A 19,694-nucleotide genomic window follows, 5' to 3' on the forward strand; every position below is an offset into this window, starting at 1 on the left:
TTTCAGCACTTTTGTAACTCAAAGTAGAGTTTGAGAATATTTGTTTCTGATAAGAAGACCTATATTTGTGTACATATTTTCTCAATATAAACCACAATTGAAACTTCCAACAATCTTCAAAAAACTAAGACTTTAAGTAAACTTTCAGTTAATTTGTCGTGGGTGTTAACCAATTAGTGTACTCCCTTTAAGGTTTCTGCAATTTATATTGAGCAACCAATGTACTCCCTTTCGGTTTCCACAATCCCAAAATCAAATTAATCCTTGGTGTATTTAATTTCCAATTCACGTAGTGTATATTATCAAAAATTAAAATCGACCCACACAGTTAATATAAACAGCAAATTAAATGAGAATAGGGAAAAAAGTGAGACGAGAGTTTTTACAAGGTTCGGCTATACTTGCCTATGTTTTCGCCTTAGGCCAAACCACCCAAGGATTCCACTATAACCACTCCTTTATGGGCAGGAACAACCTTACAATCTCTCATTCAATAGGCTAGAGTACGCCTCTCCAAACGATACCCCATGCATGGTCCAACAATGATTCAAGATTCTGAACCGCCTTCCAAACAAGAACAAGTATTGGTGTACAAAAATACTCTCAACAAGAGCAGATTAATACAACAATTCAACACTAAAATATACTTCAATTCAAAATAATAGTTGAAAGAGTTTGAAGCCTCTAGAAGTATATCATTGTGAGCTTTCTTTCTTGATTGAAAGAATTCAGTATAGGCTCAGAATTGTGTGAGGGATTCCCAGCAAACCTTAGTAGAGAATTAAGAAAGTAATTGCACAAGAGAGCTTTTGAGAGTATTGAGAATTTTGAGAGTAAGAAAGCTTGATTGCTGAAAATTGCTTTTTGTATTTGAATCCTTAGCCTTGGAGAGGTACTTGTAGATGATTAATCTAGAGTATTTCTTGTTCCCCAAGTGACTTGGAGTGTTTCCCAAGTTTTCATAATGACTAGAATTTAAAAAATAAAATTTGGAAAGTACCCGTTAAGTTTAAAATTAAAATCTTGAAGAGTCAGCCGACTAAAAAATATGAGTTAGTCACCTGGAACCATTTAAAACACTGAAATTTTCAAAGTTAGAGCAAGTCAGTCAACTAGGAAGACACAAGTCAGTTGACTGGGTCCTCTTGGGTTGTTTAAAAATCAGTTCAAATTTTTGTCAATCATCTGGAAAAAACATGTCAGTCGGCTGGGTCCTCTGAGGTTGTTTCAAAATCAATTCTAACATTTTTTAGTCGATTGGGACGAACTTGTTAGTCACCTGGAAAGACCAAAAAAATAATTTTTAAAATTATGTCTGTTGACCTAACAAGGTTTTTCAATCGGTTTTGGTGATAACAAACTAAGGATTATTTAACTTGGAAAGATTGAGTTTTTATGTTTTAGGATATATGGTTCAAAGTAAAGCTCAAGCATGGTTCAAGTAAAGCTCAAGTATGGTTCAAGTAAAGATCATATATGAATCAAATGTGGGTCAAATATTCAACGATACAAGGATAAATTAAGACATTTGCAGCTCAAGCAAATAATTTCAAAAGACAGATTGAAGAGGATATCAAGCTTGGCATACAAAGTTTTAGGAAATATATTATAAGTATTTCAAAATCTAAAATATCGTTTGAAATAGGTTTTGAAGCTCTTTCAAGAGATTGTAAGAACTTAAAAGACTTATTGAATATTTCTGAAATAAGCTTTGTAAAAGTCATAAGAGAGCAAATTAGTTTTCAAAGAAAAATATTCTTTTAAACAGGTTCTTGGCAGTTCAGATGACTAAAGTGACAACTTCAAATGACTGAACTTCATGTTCAGACATCTAAAGGCTTACTTCAGAGGTATGAAGATTAAGTGCAAACGTCTGAAGATTTTATGAACCAAAACAGTACTAGGCAATAGCAGTTCAGACGTCTGAACTCGTGACTTTAGACATCTGAACCTGGCAACTTAGACGTCTGAACCCTATCTTCAGATGTCTGACCCTTTGTCCAGTTGAAATTTTAAAGGGTTTCATGAACTTCAGACATCTGACCTCGAAACCTCAGACATCTGAACACTATTCAACGGGCAAATTTTTAAAAATCTTATTTTTAAATTATAGTCGTTTGAATCCCAAATTTTCTAACAAATTGGGAAACTCTTTAAGGAAACTCTTGCAATAAGGAAACATGTTTTGAAAACCTATAAATAGATGGTTCTTGTAAATCAAAATTACACAAAGCATTGAAATTCTCTCAAACTCTCTTGCTCTCAAAATCTCTCTTGATCAAACTCTTACAACCTGAAAGTATTGTTGTTCTGAAACTCTTGCTCATCAATTGTTGAAGAAAGATTACTGATTTCACATCTGGAGAAAAGGATTTTGGTGAAATATCTGTTAAAGCTTCCAAATTTTATTTCTTGTTTGATATTTATCTTTTGGAGTACATAGTTTTAAATTTGTACTAATCTGGTCTTTATGTGAGCTTCTTTTGTACACCAGCTTTTTGATGTCGCTCTTGTAGATTTTGGATGATTCCAGGCTGTTAGATCGTTGACCAAACAAGGGTATATTGTTTGGAGAAGGTGGGCTCTAGCCTTCGCCAAGGAGTGATTATAAACAGGTGTTGTTCCACCCGGTAACGGAACTTCTATAGTGGAAACCTTTGGTATTTTGCCAAGGGCGAGCACGTAGGCTATGTTGAAGCCGAACCTCGTAAAAAATCTTGTGTCTTTCTCTCTTCTTTACTTTCTATTCTCTGTACTTGTTGTTATTGTATGATTTAAAAGTGTAGGTTGCAAGTTTTAAAGTGAGAAAGAAACAAAGACTCTTGATATTTAGAAAATACGTTCTGATTAACTATTTGCGGAAACCCAAAAGGGAGTACGTTGGTTAATCTGCGGAAATATTAATCAAGAAAAGTGCATACTAAGAGCTTACTTAAAGAAGGTGGTAAACATTTACAAGGAAATTAACAAAAGCACTAATCTTCTTGGTTAAGTGGTTGAATTGCTTTGATTTCATTGATTGGTTTGTTAGTTTAAATTTTAGTACTTTCAAGTTTGATTATCAGTTATCAATTGTGTTTTTCTCAGTATCATAAGAAAAAGCTCATAAATTTATTAAAATAAAAATGAATCTAATTCACCCCGCCTCTTGGGAAGCTATTCCTAATTTCAATTGGTATTAGAGCCTAGTTATAGAAATTCCTAATAAGAAACTATAAAAAGATCTAATGGGAAATATTGGAGTAGCACCCTTCGGTGAAGGCCAATCCTCAACCTGTCCTCCAATCTTTTGTGGACACAATTATACCTTCTGGAAAAAGAGAATGGAAATATATCTCCAACACATGGATTGGAAAGCATGGGAAGTTGTTATGGATGAAAACCTTATCCCCAGTAAGATAGTTGATGGAAAAAAAATTCCAAATGAAAAGAAGGATATGGCCGACTTAGATTATAAAATGCTTCAAATAAATGCAAGTGCTATAAATGCGTTATATTGTGCATTGGATGCTAATGAATTTAACCGAGTTATGGCATGCAAAACAGCTAAGGAGATTTGGGACAAATTAGAAGTAACTTATGAAGGAACCATTGATGTTAGAGATAATAGGATTGATATGTTAACAAGCGAATACGAAGCATTCAAAATGAATCCCAATGAAACAATATCAAGCATGTACACCAGATTTACCCACATAATAAACTCCTTAAAAGCCTTAGGAAAAACCTATACTATATATGAAATGATCAGGAAAATTCTAAAAGACCTTCCCTATATTTGGGAACCAAAGGCTACAGCTATCACGAAAGGTAGAAACCTTAAGACTACTTCTTTGGATGAACTCATAGGCTCACTTCTCACCTATGAGATGGCCTTGAAAGAAAGAAATCCTGAACCAAAGCATAAAAGATTTATAGCACTAAAAGCATCTAGTCACAACACTAGTGAAGAAGAAAGTGAAACAAGTGACTTAGATCAAGATGAATTGGCATTCATTACTAAGAGACTAGGAAAATTCTAGAGAAAAAATAAAAGGTTTCCTAGAAAGTTTAATAAAAGGAAAACCGAAAAAGGAGAGACAAGTAGGAAACAAAATAAAGGAAAGAATGAACCACCAATTTGTTATCATTGCAAAAAACTAGGGCATATCAAACCGGACTGTCCGCTGTTCAAGAAAGACAAGAAGAAAAAGAAGGAAGCAATGAAGGCTACGTGGGATGACTCAAGATCCAGCGAAACTGAAATCAAAACAAGTGAACAAGAGATGGAAAATATATGTTTCATGGCGAATGACGAAGAGGTAAATTCTTACTACTCTTCAACCAAATCTAAAAATGAATCTCTTGATGAGTCATGTGATAGTATGCCATCTTATAAGAAATTACAAGCTGAGTTATTCTCACTTCATAAAAGGTTCATAAAAATTTCCAAAAGAAATATAACTTTGAAAGAGAAAAATCAAGAATTAGTAAAGCAACTTGAATCATTCAAAGTTATTAAAGATGAAAGAAATACTTGTATCAAGAAGACGGAAGAAGAAATAAATATAGTAAAAAAAGAGTTAGATAAATCTCATAAAGATAACTTAAACAAAAATGATCTAGAAAAAAATGAACTCAAAAAATAGTTGAGGATAAAGAAAAGATTATCTATAACTTTACCAAAGGAAAAGAAAACTTTGAGAAGATGATTAGACAGCAAAGGCTTCATGGGAACAAAGAAGGAATAGGCTACAATGGGAGAGCAAATAAGAAGAATAAAAAGTTATATTTGGGATATTTTGTAAAAGAAGCTAAATACTATACCAACACCTCATCAAATAACAAATATGAACACACCATTTGCTATATATGCAAGACTAAAGGACATGTGATGTTTAATTGTCCACTAAAAAGAAAATATGTCAAAATTCAAGGAGAATGGAAAGCAAATAGTGGAAATAACAACAAAACAAAGAAAGTCAAAAGAATATGGGTACCAAAAACTAACACATAGTATCCCTCATTGTAGGTTTGCCTTTCAAGGCATATGACCGGTGACAAGACCAAGTTCACTACTTTAAAACAAAAGGATGGGGGATATGTGACCTTCGGCGACAATGCCAAAAGTAAAATTATTGGTATCAAAAAAATTGGTAAAGAAACTTCTTTCACTATAGAGAATGTGCTACTAGTAGATGGACTAAAACATAATCTTTTAAGTATTAGTCAACTAAGTGATAAAGGGTTCGAAGTAATTTTCATGAAAGAAAAGTGTGTTATCCAAAATCCTAAAAATAATGAAACTTTATTTAGAGCTCATAGAATATATAATGTCTATTGCATAAATGTTGAGAAATTAGCAAATCAAAACATAACTTGTTTAACAGCTATGAATGAAGTAAGTTGGTTATGGCATAGGAAGTTAGGTCATGCTAGCATGGACTTACTATTCAAATTATCTAAGAAAAATCTTGTAAAAGGACTACCAAATACTAAATTCATAAAAGACAAGGTGTGTGATGCTTGTCAAAAGGGAAAGCAAGTAAAAACAAGCTTCAAAAAGAAAAAAATTCATATCCACCAAAAGACCTCTAGAACTATTGCACTTAGATTTATTTGGTCTAACTAGAACCTTAAGTTTAAGAGGAAAACAATATGCTCTTGTAATAGTAGATGATTATTCAAGATTTACTTGGGTAATATTTCTAGCAAACAAAGATGAAGCTTGTAACCAATTAATAACCTTATGTAAGAAATTACAAAATGAGAAAGGCTATAATGTAACAAGCTTTAGAAGTGACAAAGGAAGAGAGTTTAAAAACAAGGAAGTTGATAAAACTCACAATTTTTCAGCACCTAGAACTCCACAACAGAATAGTTGAAAGAAAAAATAAAACTTTACAAGAAATGGCAAGAACAATGCTTAATGAAAATAATCTACCTAAATATTTTTGGGCAGAAGTTGTAAATACAACATGTTATATTATAAATAGGGTATCAATAAGATCAAAAATGGATAAAACACCATATGAACTTTGGAAAGATAGAAAACCTAATATTTCCTATTTTCATGTATTCGGATGTAAATGTTTTATCCTTAATACTAAAGATGATTTAGGAAAGTTTGATGCAAAGTCGAATGAAGGAATCTTCCTAGGTTATTCTATAAATAGTAAAGCTTATAGGATTTATAATAAAAAACCTCTACTATTATGGAATCAATTCATATAACTTTTGATGAATCATATAATCATAACATTAAAGATAAGAATGATGAAAAAGAAGTTATTTCACAAAAAGAAAAAGATCTTGAAATAAAAGAAGAAAAGAATAATGATGCTCTAAATGAAAACCCTATAGAAAACCTGAAACTTCCTAAAGAATGGAAATATGATAAAAATCACCCAAAAGAACAAATTCTTGGTGAAACATCAAAAGGGATAACCACTAGAGCCTCACTAAGAAATATTTGCAATCATTATGCCTTTTTATCCCAAGATGAACCTAAAAACATTGAAGATGCTTTAAATGATGATTCTTGGATTATAGCTATGCAAAAGGAACTAAATCAATTTGAAAGAAGTCAAGTATGAGAACTTAAACCTAAACCCAAAGATAATTCAATCATAGGAACTAAATGGGTGTTTAGAAATAAGAAGGATGAAAATGGAGTTGTTGTAAGAAGTAAAGTAAGACTTGTAACACAAGGGTATAATCAAGAAGAAGGAATTGATTATGATGAAACCTTTGCCCCTGTGGCAAGGATGGAAGCAATTAGGATGGTTTTAGCTTATGCAGCCCATAAGGATTTTAAGTTATATCAAATGGATGTAAAGGTGCATTCTTAAATGGATATATAAATGAAGAAGTATATGTCAAACAACCTCCAGGTTTTGAAAATTCTAAAAATCCAAACCATGTATTCAAATTGACAAAAGCCCTTTATGATTTGAAACAAGCTCTAAGAGCTTGGTATGAGAGGTTAAGTGAATTTTTACTTAAAAATGAATTTACAAGAGGAATGGTTGATAGTACTTTATTCATTAAATCCAAAAACAAAGATATGCTAATAGTTCAAATATATGTGGATGATATTATATTTGGAGCTACAAATGAAAATCTATGCAAGGAATTTGCCACGTGCATGCAAAAAGAATTTGAGATGAGCATGATGGGAGAGCTAAATTATTTTCTGGGATTACAAATAAAACAAGCTGAAAATGGAACTTTCATAAATCAAACTAAGTACATCAAGGATATGCTCAAAAATTTTGATATGGAACAAAGTAAACCTATAGGAACTCCTATGAGTACATCTACAAGTATTGATAGAGATGAAAAAGGAAAACAACTAGACATCACTCACTATAGAGGAATTATTGGTAGCTTACTATATGTAACTGCTAGTAGGCTAGATATTATGTTTAGTGTGTGTATGTGTGCTAGATTTCAATCAGCCCCCAAGGAATCTCACTTAAAAGCCGTCAAGAGAATTCTTAGATTCTTGGTAGGATCATTTGATCTACGTTTATGGTATCCAAAGGACACTGATTTTAATAGGATAAGTTACTCCAATGCTGATTATGTCGGATGTAAGATTGATAGAAAGAGTACAAGTGGCACGTGTCACTTTCTAGGACAATCCTTAGTATCATGGTTCTCAAAGAAACAAAATTCTATAGCTTTATCAACTGCCAAAGCTGAATATGTGGAAACGGGAAGTTGTTGTGCACAAATCTTATATATGAAACAACAACTAAAAGATTTCAATTTAGAATATAAAACAATACCAATAAAGTGTGATAACACAAGTGCCATAAACATATCTAAAAACCCAATTTCACATTCAAGAACTAAACATATAGACATAAGACATCATTTTTTAAGAGACCATGTTCAAAAAGAGGATATAATTCTTGAATTTATAAATACAAGTGATCAATGGGCTGACATATTTACAAAACCCCTAAGTAAAGAAAGATTTATACATATAAGGAGAGAACTTGGGCTAATCCATAGCAGAGAAGTGTATTAGAAGTGAATTTTCAAAAATTTTATGCACTTTAGACATCTGAACTTCACACCTCAGACGTCTGAGCACTGTAGCAGATAGGTTCAGATGACTGAACCTAGGACTTCAGACGTTTGAGTGCACACTGACTTTTAAAATTCCAGTGTTTTAAATCTTCAGACATCTGAACATAAACTTCAGACATCTGAAGTCGCGGGGTTTAAATACCTTTAGCGCACTAAACCCTAACTTCGGACTTCTGAAGTTGCTTTCTTCATTCATCTAAACATCTCACTCTTCATCTTCTCTCATTCTCACTTCAATTCGAAGCCTCCACCTTACAAGGATTCATCTCACGAAACCTAGGATAACAAAAACTTAGTGTCTTCATGCCTCGGATCAAGCAGACTACAAACAAGGGTTCTTCATTAGGGAAGGATACTCAAAATATTGACAAATGGTTGGTTGCCCCTCGAGCTCGAATCCGTTATCGAAATTCACTGAGTTCTGTAGAACCAATCTTAGGTAAAATCTTGGATGTATCATTCTTCACTACTGAATTTCCAGAAATACTTTCATTGTTTCATGATATTAGTTGGCTTGATTTCATCACTCAACAACCCAAAGGTTGTTTTCCTCATTTGGTCAAAATTTTCTATGCAAATATGACATATGAAAATGGGATTTTTCTTTAGAGGTTAAAGGAAAGAAAATATTGCTGAATTATGAAATATTGTCTCCCATTTTCAAAATTACTCCAGGAGATTTTAAGTGTCCTATGTTTGCTCAATCTTGGATCCTAGAACAAGGATTCACTCCTAAAGCTTTTCTTCCCATGATTATGGAAAATGAGCCTATTTATTTTGCACATCATCCTCTATACAAGCAACTAAACTTAAAAGGCCAGATTCTCCATAAACTTGTTTCAAATAATATTATACCAAAACAAGGCTCTTTTGATCATCTTTCTTATATCGAATGCTTTGTTCTTTGGTGTCTGCTCAAAGGAAAGAAACTAGATTTGGCTAGTTTAATCGTTAGGGTGATGTGGACAAAACTAGAATCTAATCGAGTCATTCTTCCTTACGAAGGAATTCTTACTCTCTTTTTTACTCATCTTATTATTACCAATATCTTTGAGTTTTTGTTAAAAAGAACTCGATATGATCTTTTTAATGAAACTTCTCTCAATAAAATAGGGTGTGACAAGGGAAGATCAGGTTGGTATTTGAAAAAAGGAAGGACTACACATGCACCACCTGGCTCTACAGCAACCTCTGCTCCAGTATCAATAGAAGCACACTACTCTTCTACACAGGACCTTCGCTCATCTTAAGAGACACCTTTATCGTTCTTATCCTTTCAAAAGGATTTCTCCAACTTTTCGTCTGAAGTACGCACTAGACTTCAGAACATTAAAGAAAAAGGTCACATCACTTTACAAAAGGGTCACTCATATAGAACAATATCATGCAAAATCATCTAAAGGAAGTGATCCCATGGACATTAGCTCTGCTCTTTCAAGTGGAGATGATGATGATGATGAAGATGATGATGACTCTGTAGAAAAAGAAGGCGATGAAGAAAATACTGAAGAAGAAGGAACCCAAGAAGAAGAAGAAGAAGAAAAAGAAGGAGAGCAAGGAAATGGATCAGAAGAAGGAGATTAGGATAGTTAGAAACCACTTAGGTTACCATAAAACTTTTGTTTGTCATAAAGTATCAAGTCATATGTACCTCAAATGTTTGTAATCATGTTACAAAGAAGCTTTTTGAATTTCTATTTTTGTATGGAATAATATGAAAATTCTATGTACTGCCTCTTTGTACTGATTACCTTTTGTTATAAGAATGAATTTTTGATGGTTCTTCATAATCTTGTCACTTTTTTTGACTAATGAAAAAGGGGGAGAGAGTGCTTAGTAAAGATAAAATATATAGAGATCTTATAGAGATTTTGATGAATTACATATGAACAAATGAAAGAACTTGATAAGAACAATGGATGGATATATGACACATGTGAACTTAACATATATAGATGTATATGGAACTTAAATCGACATGCAACATATATAGAACACATGATAAAATTTCAATGGCTTACAGAAAGGGGGAGTATTTCATTTTTATATGGCTTGCTTGTTAATGTTCATAGTAAGGGGGGGTACTTCATTTTTAAAACCTTTATCTTTACTACTTGTTTGTCATCATCAAAAAAAGGGAGATTGTTGGCCTAACAAGGTTTTTCAATCGGTTTTGGTGATAACAAACAAAGGATTATTTAACTTGGAAAGATTGAGTTTTTATGTCTCAGGATATATGGTTCAAAGTAAAGCTCAAGCATGGTTCAAGTAAAGCTCAAGTATGGTTCAAGTAAAGATCATGTATGAATCAAATGTGGGTCAAATAATCAATGATATAAGGAGAAATTAAGACATTTCCAGCTCAAGCAAAGAATTTCAAAAGACATATTGAAGAGGATATCAAGTATTTCAAAAGTTAAAATATCATTTGAAATAGGTTTTGAAGCTCTTTCAAGAGATTATAAGAACTTAACAGTCCTATTGAATATTTTTGAAATAAGCTTTGTAAAAGTCATAAGAGAGCAAATCAGTTTTCAAAGAAAAATACTTTTTTAAACAGGTTCTTGGCAGTTCAGATGATTTAACTTTTCAGTTTAGATGACTAAACTTCATGTTCAGACATCTAAAGAATTACTTCAGATGTCTGAAGATTAAGTGCAGATGTCTGAAGATTTTATGAACCAAAACAAGAACCAGGTAGTAGCAGTTCAGACGTCTAAACTTGTGACTTCAGACATCTAAACTTGTGACTTCAGACATCTAAACCTGACACCACAGATGTCTGAACCTTATCTTCAGATGTCTGATACTGTGTCCATTTGAATTTTTAAAGGGTTTCAGGAACTTCAGACGTCTGACCTTGAAACCTTAGACATCTGAACACTGTTCAATAGGCAAATTTTTAAAAATCTTATTTTTAAATTATAGCCATTTGAACCCCAAATTTTCTAACAAATTGGGAAACTCTTTAAGGAAACTCTTGCAACAAGGAAACATGTTTTGAAAGCCTATAAATAGATGGTTCTTGTAAATCAAAATTACACCAAGCATTGAAATTTTCTCAAGCTCTCTTGCTCTCAAAATCTCTCTTGATCAAACTCTTGCAAGCTGAAAGTATTGTTGTTCTAAAACTCTTGCTCATCAATTCCTAAAGAAAGATTACTGATTTCTCATATGGAGAAAATGAATTTGGTGAAATCTCTGTTAAAGCTTCAAAAGTTTATTTCTTGCTTGATATTCATCTTTTGGAGTACATAGTTTTAAATTTGTACTAATCTGCTCTTTGTGTGAGCTTCTTTTGTACACCAGTTTTTTGATATCTCTCCTGTAGATTTTGGACGATTCCAGGCTGTTGGATCGTTGACCAAACAAGGGTGGTATATTGTTTGGAGAAGGCGGGCTCTAGCCTTGGCCAAGGAGTGATTGTAAACAGGCATTTTCCACCCGGTAACGGAAATGCTATAGTGGAAACCTTTGGTATTTTGCCAAGGGCGAGGACGTAGGCTGTGTTGAAGCCAAATCTCGTAAAAAATCTTGTGTCTTTCTCTCTTCTTTACTTTCTATTCTCTGTACTTGCTGTTATTGTATGATTTAAAAGTGTAGGTTGCAGGTTTTAAAGTGAGAAAGAAACAAAGACTCTTGATATTTAGAAAGTACGTCTTGATTAACCGTTTACGGAAACCCAAAAGGGAGTACGTTGGTTAATCTGTGGAATTCTTGATCAAGAGAAGTGCATACTAAGAGCTTACTTAAAGAAGGTGGTAAACATTTACAGGGAAATTAACAAAAGAACTAATCTTCTTGGTTGAGTGGTTGAATTGCTTTGATTTCATTGATTGGCTTGTTAGTTTAAATTTCAGTGCTTTGAAGTTTGATTATCAGTTATCAATTGTGTTTTTCTCAGTATCATAAGCAAAAGCTCATAAATTTATTAAAATAAAAAAGAATCCAATCCACCCCCCCTCCTGGGAAGCTATTCCTAATTTCAATTTCCAAATTCTTTGTGCTTTTTTTATTACCTAAAAATAATTTAAGTCTTTTGAAAAGTATTTTCCTGGGTTTTTCAAAACATGGTCTCTAGGTCAATGAGATTTCTAATGAGTTTCAAATACAATCAAATTATCATTTTAATGAAGTACTTATATAGGGACTTTTCTTAAGACTTTAAAACACTTTCTAAGTTAGGAGTCTTCATGCTTGTCCTTTGTTGAGTCATTTGAACTTTGAGCTTCAAAATTCTCTAAGTTTTTAACAAGTCCTCTTTAATATTCATGCTCTCATGATCTTCAAGATTTCATAGTCCTTTTCCATGGAGTCTTGCAATATGCTTTTGTTTTAATTGGACCTTGAGCTTAATGACCTGATTCCTGAAGTTTCATCACTTGCAACAAAACATGTTAAATGACCTTTTATTTTTTATCATATCTGTTATCATCAAACAAAAAATTAGTAAGCAATGTTAGGCCAATAATCTCTCCCTTTTTGATGATGACAAATAAGGAGCAAAAGTGAGTGAACCTTGATAAGGCTCCCCCTTACAATAAGCTCAGTTTTAACATTGTTTTGCAAGTACAATATATTCAATAGTATTAACTTCAATTTTACCTATTTCAATTATTTCAATATATTAAATATCATATATCAATTTTGCTTAATATCCCAATGTTTCAATTTTGATTTCATTTAGCTAAATATCTCAATTTTTCTCAATCCTTCTCCCCCTTTTGACATCAATCAAAAAAGAGAAAAAATGGCAATTAAAGGCCAAGGTAGACATAAAGGCATACACACAAAAAGATATTCATAGAAAGTCATATGTGTACATAATGTCATAGGCAACTTGAGATACATGCCGAAAAGCAAACAGAAATCTAATTTGAAACATAAACAAACAGAATACATGTATAAAGAGATAAAAAAACAAAAAACAATTGATAGAGCATAAAAAGATCATCAAGTATCAGCAGCAGCAGTAGCATCATCATCATCATCAGCACTATCCTCATTTCCTTCATCTTTTTTTTTTTTTCCTCAGATTCCTCATTTGATGCATCATCACTTGGATAATGTGAGGAACTAGCCTGAGAATGTTCTAAATGGCTAAGTCTTTGATTGATGGAGGAAATATGAGATTGAAGGGATGAATGACTTTCTTGAAGATATTGAAGTCGTGAACGTACATCACTACTAAAAGTGGTGAGTTGATAATGGAAAGGCACGAACCATGAAGGAGTATCAGGTTGTGGTTCAGGCTGCTGTTCAGGAAGTGGAGCTTGCTCGTGAGCTAGCCTTGGTGGTCTTCGTCCTCTTAGAAACCAACCCTAGTCATGGTTCTTATATCCCATATGTTTTAAAGTTGTAGAATTGAACAAATCATACCTAGTTCTTTTTATGAACAACTCATTCAGGCTGATGATACTAAGATGAGAACCCTACGATCTTCTAGCCTTGTCCACATTCATTTTAAAAGGAAACTAAACAAGTCAAGCTTCTTCCCATTTAAAAGACACCACATAATGAAGAAATCCATATAGGACATGTAATCATGTGATCCGATCAGAGGTGTGATATTGTAGGTTTGATTTTCTAAAGGATTTGAGCTTTAAGGTTTAGCTGAGTGTACTTTGGAGGGGTTCTGAATTGGTCGGGTGCTTCTACCATTATCAAATGTAATAATTCCTCAGGTGTGAAGCATTGGTCCCTAATCCAAGTAAAAGAAAGTGCATGACACTTAAAATCACCACAGTCAATATGAAGAATGGGGACCAAGGTTTGAGGAGTCAAGGTAATTTTATGGCCTCTAACTTCGATGGAAAGAACCGATTGATTTTGTGTCATGTTGGCATAAACTTTTTTAACAACATTAGGGTATAGACCCTTTGCTTTATACACTACTAAGTTTCTCCAGCCTATTGCTCTAAACATCGGTAAAATATTTGGAAAATTGGTTATGAAGAAAGCAGTATCGATTATCTTACCAAATATAGGATCAATTTCTCGAAGAAGGAGACGATACCTTTATTTTGCTTAAGGAGTAACCATCCATGGATCAAGGTTATTTTATTCTTAGCCGGAGGTAGAACCTGATTGGCAACTCGTTTGGTTCTCAACATTTTTGTGAATGAATATTTGCAGAAACCCTAGAAAACTGAAGGAGAAGAAGCGGGAAGATGATTTTCAATTGTTTGGAGGAAGGATTTTGGGTTTAGAATCAAATGGAATAGAAGAGAAGAGTTTTGAGTGAGTGGAAGAACATAGTTCAATTGACTAGAGAGATTGAACTTAGGGTTTTCGCCCTAAAATTTTATAAACCCTAATGATCCAGTCGATAGGGTCACTTGAAGTCAGTCACCATACTGACAGAAAACTGAAATGTAGCAACTCTAAGGCTTGTCAATTGACTGAGAATTCTGACTTAGTCGCATGACTTACAGACAAAATGAAATTTAGTAGCACAGGGACTTGTCAGTCGACTAGGAAATCTGACTCAATCGCCTAACTCCCTATAATTTTCAATTTTTCTCCTTTTCTCTTCTTGTATTCTTTCTAAACCACTTCCCTATTGGGTAATAGTCCTAGTTCTCTTCTAATTGATATAAATATTTCTTCTGTAAGAGGTTTCGTGAAAATGTTCGTTAGTTGCTCATTTGTATTTATAAATTCAAGCATTATATCTTCTTTTTTGCATATCATCTCTTAGGAAATGACATCATATGTCAATATGTTTAGTTCTTAAGTGTGATATTGGATTTTTAAAAATGTGTTATCACATTTTATTGGAATAGCTGAATATTCTAAGTTAAAGTCTTTTAATTGTTGTTTCATGTATAATGTTTGTGCACAACAACTCCCTATTGCTACATACTCATCTTCAGCAATAAATAAAGCTATGCAATTTTGTTTCTTTGAAAACCAAGTTACTAGAGATAGTCCTAGAAAATGACATGTACCACTTGTACTTTTTCTATCAATTTTACATCCTGCATGATCGGCATCTAAATAACTAATAATTTCGAATATGGTGTCCTTAGGGTACCAAAGTCCTAAATCAATTATTCCTATCAAATATCTCAGGATTATTTTCATAACTATTTGGTGAGATTCTTTAGGAGCGGATTGAAATCATGCACACATGCATACACTAAACATTATGTTCGGTCAACTAGCTATCAAATATAATAAACTTCCTATTATACCTCTATAGTGTTTCATATCTACTAGTTTTCCTTTTTCATCTTTGTCAAGACTTATGGAAGTACTCATGGGAGTTCCTATGGGCTTACTACTTTCCATATCAAATTTCTTAAGCATGTCTTTTATATATTTGGATTGATTTATAAAAGTTCCATTCTTGGCTTGTTTAATTTGTAAACCTAGGAAGTAGTTTAATTCTCTCATCATGCTCATTTCAAATTCTTCTTGCATACATGTAACAAATTCCTTACATAGATCATTATTAGTTGCCCCAAATATGATATCATCTATATAAATTTGGATTATAAGCATGTCATCCTTCTTAGCTTTTGATAAACAAGGTACTATCAACCTTTCCTCTAGAAAACCCTTTTTCAAGTAAGAATCCACTTAGTCTTTCATACCAAGCCCTAGGGGCTTGTTTTAATCCATACAAAGCCTTTGTTAACGTATACATATAATCAGTATTTTGAATGTCCTCAAAGCCCGGTGGTTGTGCTACATATACCTCCTCATTTATAAAACCATTTAAAAAGGCACTCTTTACATCCATTTGATATAATTTGACTTCCTTATGAGATGCATAAGTTAAAAGCAGTTTTATTGCTCCCATTATAGCTATGGGAGCAAATGTCTCGTCATAATCTATTCCTTCTTCTTGGTTGTATCCTTGAGCTACAAGTCTACCTTTATTTCTTACCACAATTCCATTTTCATCTTTTTCATTTCTAAATACCCACTTAGTTCCAATGACTGAATGATTATCTAGTTTGGGAACTAATTTCCATACTTTCTTTCTTTCAAATTGATTTAATTCTTCTTGCATGGCTATTATCCATGAGTCATCCTTTAGAGCTTATTTAATTTTTGTACGTTCATCTTGAGATAAGAAAACAAAATGATTACATAAATTTTTCAAAGAAGATCTTGTAATCACACCTCGTGATGATTCTCCTATGATTTGATCTTTCAGATGATTTCTTACATATTTCCATTCTCTGGGTAATTCAGAATTCTCTATAGCATCATCATTTGAATTTAATTCATTTTCTTCTTCTTTTGCTTCTACAATTTCTAAGTCTTTTGGTTTTTGAGTATTTTGAACTTCTTCAACATTTATTGTTTTATTAAATGGATTTTCTTCATCAAATGTTACATGAATTGATTCCACAATTGTAAGAGTTTTTTTGTTGTAGATTCTAAAAGCTTTGCTCTTTAATGCATACCCTAAGAATAAACCTTCATAAGCTTTTACATCAAATTTGCCTAAATCATCTTTATCATTTAATACAAAGCACTTGCATCTAAAAACATGAAAGTAAGAAATATTAGGCCTTCTACCTTTCTAAAGTTCATAGAGAGTTTTATTTAAATTTGATCTCATTGATACTCTATTTATCACATAGCATGTGGTATTTATTGCTTTAGCCTAAAAATATTTTGGTAGCTTATGTTCGTTTAGCATTGTTCTTGCCATTTCTTGAAGAGTTCTTTTTTTTTTTTTTCTTTCAAAAACCCCATTTTTTTGTAGAGTTCTAGGTGTTGAAAAATTATGATTAATTCCATATTCATTGCAAAATTTTTCAAATTCTTTGTTGTTGAATTCTCTTCCTTGATCACTCCTTATATTTGAAACACTATATCATTTTTCATTTTGAAGTTTCTTGCACAAATGTATTAACATGTTACAAGCTTCATCTTTGGAGGCTAAAAATAGTAACTAGGTAAACCTAGAGTAGTCATCAACTATGACAAAAGCATATTGCTTACCTCCTTTGCTTTGAGTTCTTGTAGGACCAAACAAATCTAAATGAATAAGTTCTAAGGGTCTACTAGTAGAGATATGTTTCTTCTTTTTTAAACTTATTTTATTTGTTTCCAAGTTGGCAAATATCACATATTTTATCTTTTATGAATTTTGTATTTGGTAAACCTTTGACTAACTTCTTTCTAGATAAGTTTGATAATAGATCCATGCTTGCATGTCCTAGTCCTCTATGCCAATGCCAATTGCCTTCATTTGAACTATGCATTTGCCTTGCTTAAAGACTATATCAAACCCTTTATCACTAAGTTTACATATGCTTAAAAGGTTATGCTTTAATCCATCCACTAACAAAACATCATCAATTGGAAGGGAGGGTTCTTTACCTATTTTACAAATCCCGAGGATTTTACCTTTAGCGTTGTCACCAAAGGTCACTTACCCTCCATCATTTTGAACTAGCACGGTGAACTTTGTTCTATCCCTGGTAATATGTCTTGAACACCCGTTGTCCAAGTACCTTTTTTCCTTTGATGGAGTGGTCCTAAACCTACAAGGAAGGATTTATGATTTTACTTTTGGAACCCAAACCTTCTTAACTCTTTTTAAGTCATATCTATTTTTATTGCTCACTTTCCGTTCATTTTTTTATTTTGACATACTTCTTTTTAAGTGAACAATTAAACTTTATGTGTCCCTTATTCCTACACAAGACACTAGTAGTGTGTTCATGAATATTTGTAGATGTTGTACCAGCATAGTATTTTGCTTCTTTTACAAAATATCCCATGAATAAGTTCTTTTTCTTTTGGTTTTCAAATCCATTGTAACCAATTCTTTCTTTGTTATTAATCATCCTTTGTTGTCCAACCATATTTTCAAAATTCTCTTTTCCTCTAGTAAATTTGCATATGATTTTATCTTTATCTTCAATTTTACTTTTAAAATTACTTATTTCTAAGTCTTTCTTGCTTTCACCATTTACTTGTAGTTTTACTAACTCTTCAGACATGTTTTTAATTTTCTTCATTAGATCATCAATATAATTCTTTTTTCTTTTTAAGCTATTTTAGAACTTTCTAGTTGATTCTTAAGACTCTCATTTTGTTCTTTCAAATCTATGTTCCTTTTAGTTACTTTAATGAACCTATTATGTAAGGTGAATAATTTAGCTTGGACTTCCTTCTATGAAGGCAAACTATCACATAATTCATTACAAGACTCTCCTCTAGATTCTTTAGATGAACTATAGTAAGAGCTTACCTCAGCATTGTGTGCCATAAAGCACATGTTGGCAACTTCTTGTTCACTTGATTCATTCTCCGATTCGTTTGAGCTTGTATCATCCCATGTAGCTTTCATTGCCTTCTTTTTCTTCTTCTTGTCTTTCTTCAATTGTGGACAATCAGGTTTAATGTGTCAAACCTTCTTGCAGTTATAACATATAGGTGCTTCATTCTTAGTTTCCTTTGTGTTTTTTTCTCCTTTCTTAGTTTTTGATCCTTTAAACTTCTAAGGGAATTTCCTATTCTTTCTGAAAAAAATTTCCAAGTCTTTTAGTAATGAAGGCTAGTTCTTCATCATCTAATTCATTATCTTCATCTTCATCACAAGAACTTTCTTTAACAGCCTTAACGGCTATTGATTTCTTATTTTTATTATTGTTCTATGAATTTCTTTCATTGATCGCCATCTTATATGTGAGAATTGATCCGATTAACTCATCAAGGGAGCTATTTTTTAGGTTTCTTCCTTCCGTGATTGTTGTGGCCTTAGGTTCCCATATTGGAAGAAGTCCTCTAAGGATTTTTCAAATCATTGCATATGTTGAATAATTTTTTCCTAAAGCATTTAATGAATTTATTATGTGAGTAAACCAAGTATACATGCTAGTGATAGTTTCATCAGGATTCATCTTAAAGGCTTCACATTTGCTAGTGAGCATGTCGATTCTACTATCTCTAACATCTACCATTCCTTCATAGGTTACCTCTAGCTTATCTCATATTTCTTTAGCTGAATTACATGCCATGAACCTATTGAATTCGTTAATGTCTAAAGTACAATATAGTGCATTCATGGCACTTGAGTTTACTTGCATCATTTTATAGTCATTATCAGTTATATCTTGTTCTTCTCTAGGCTCTTCTTTTCCATCTACTAATTTAGTAGGATTGTAGTCACCATGTGTGAGAACTTTCCATGCTTTCCAATCCATAGTTTGAATATAGATTCTTCTTCTTTGTTTCCAAAAGGTGTATTTTGCATCGCAAAAAATAGGGAGTCTAGTTGAGGATTGCCTCTCAGAAAAAGGGGATACAACTAAGTGTGCCATTTAGATCTTTATATAGCTTCTATTTAAAATTTTCTATAACCCCGCACTAATACCAATTGAAAAGGAAGGTCTATTCCCAAGGGGGGGGGTGAATTGGGATTTTAAAATTTCTTTGATTGATTCTTAATCTTATTTTTAAGTTCAACAACTACTCAAGCAAAGTTGATTTCAATTACAAGTTCAGTAGGAAATTAACTTTGTAAAACTTTTATGAATGTGTATACCAAGTTGTATATCCTGTTCAACACCTCAACACAATCCAATCAACACAATCGCAACACAATCCACACTATAGAAAGATTTCAGCAATGCTGTCAAGTT

This window comes from Malania oleifera, chromosome 13, assembly GCF_029873635.1.
Source record: "Malania oleifera isolate guangnan ecotype guangnan chromosome 13, ASM2987363v1, whole genome shotgun sequence".
Classification (NCBI taxonomy): Eukaryota; Viridiplantae; Streptophyta; class Magnoliopsida; order Santalales; family Ximeniaceae; genus Malania; species Malania oleifera.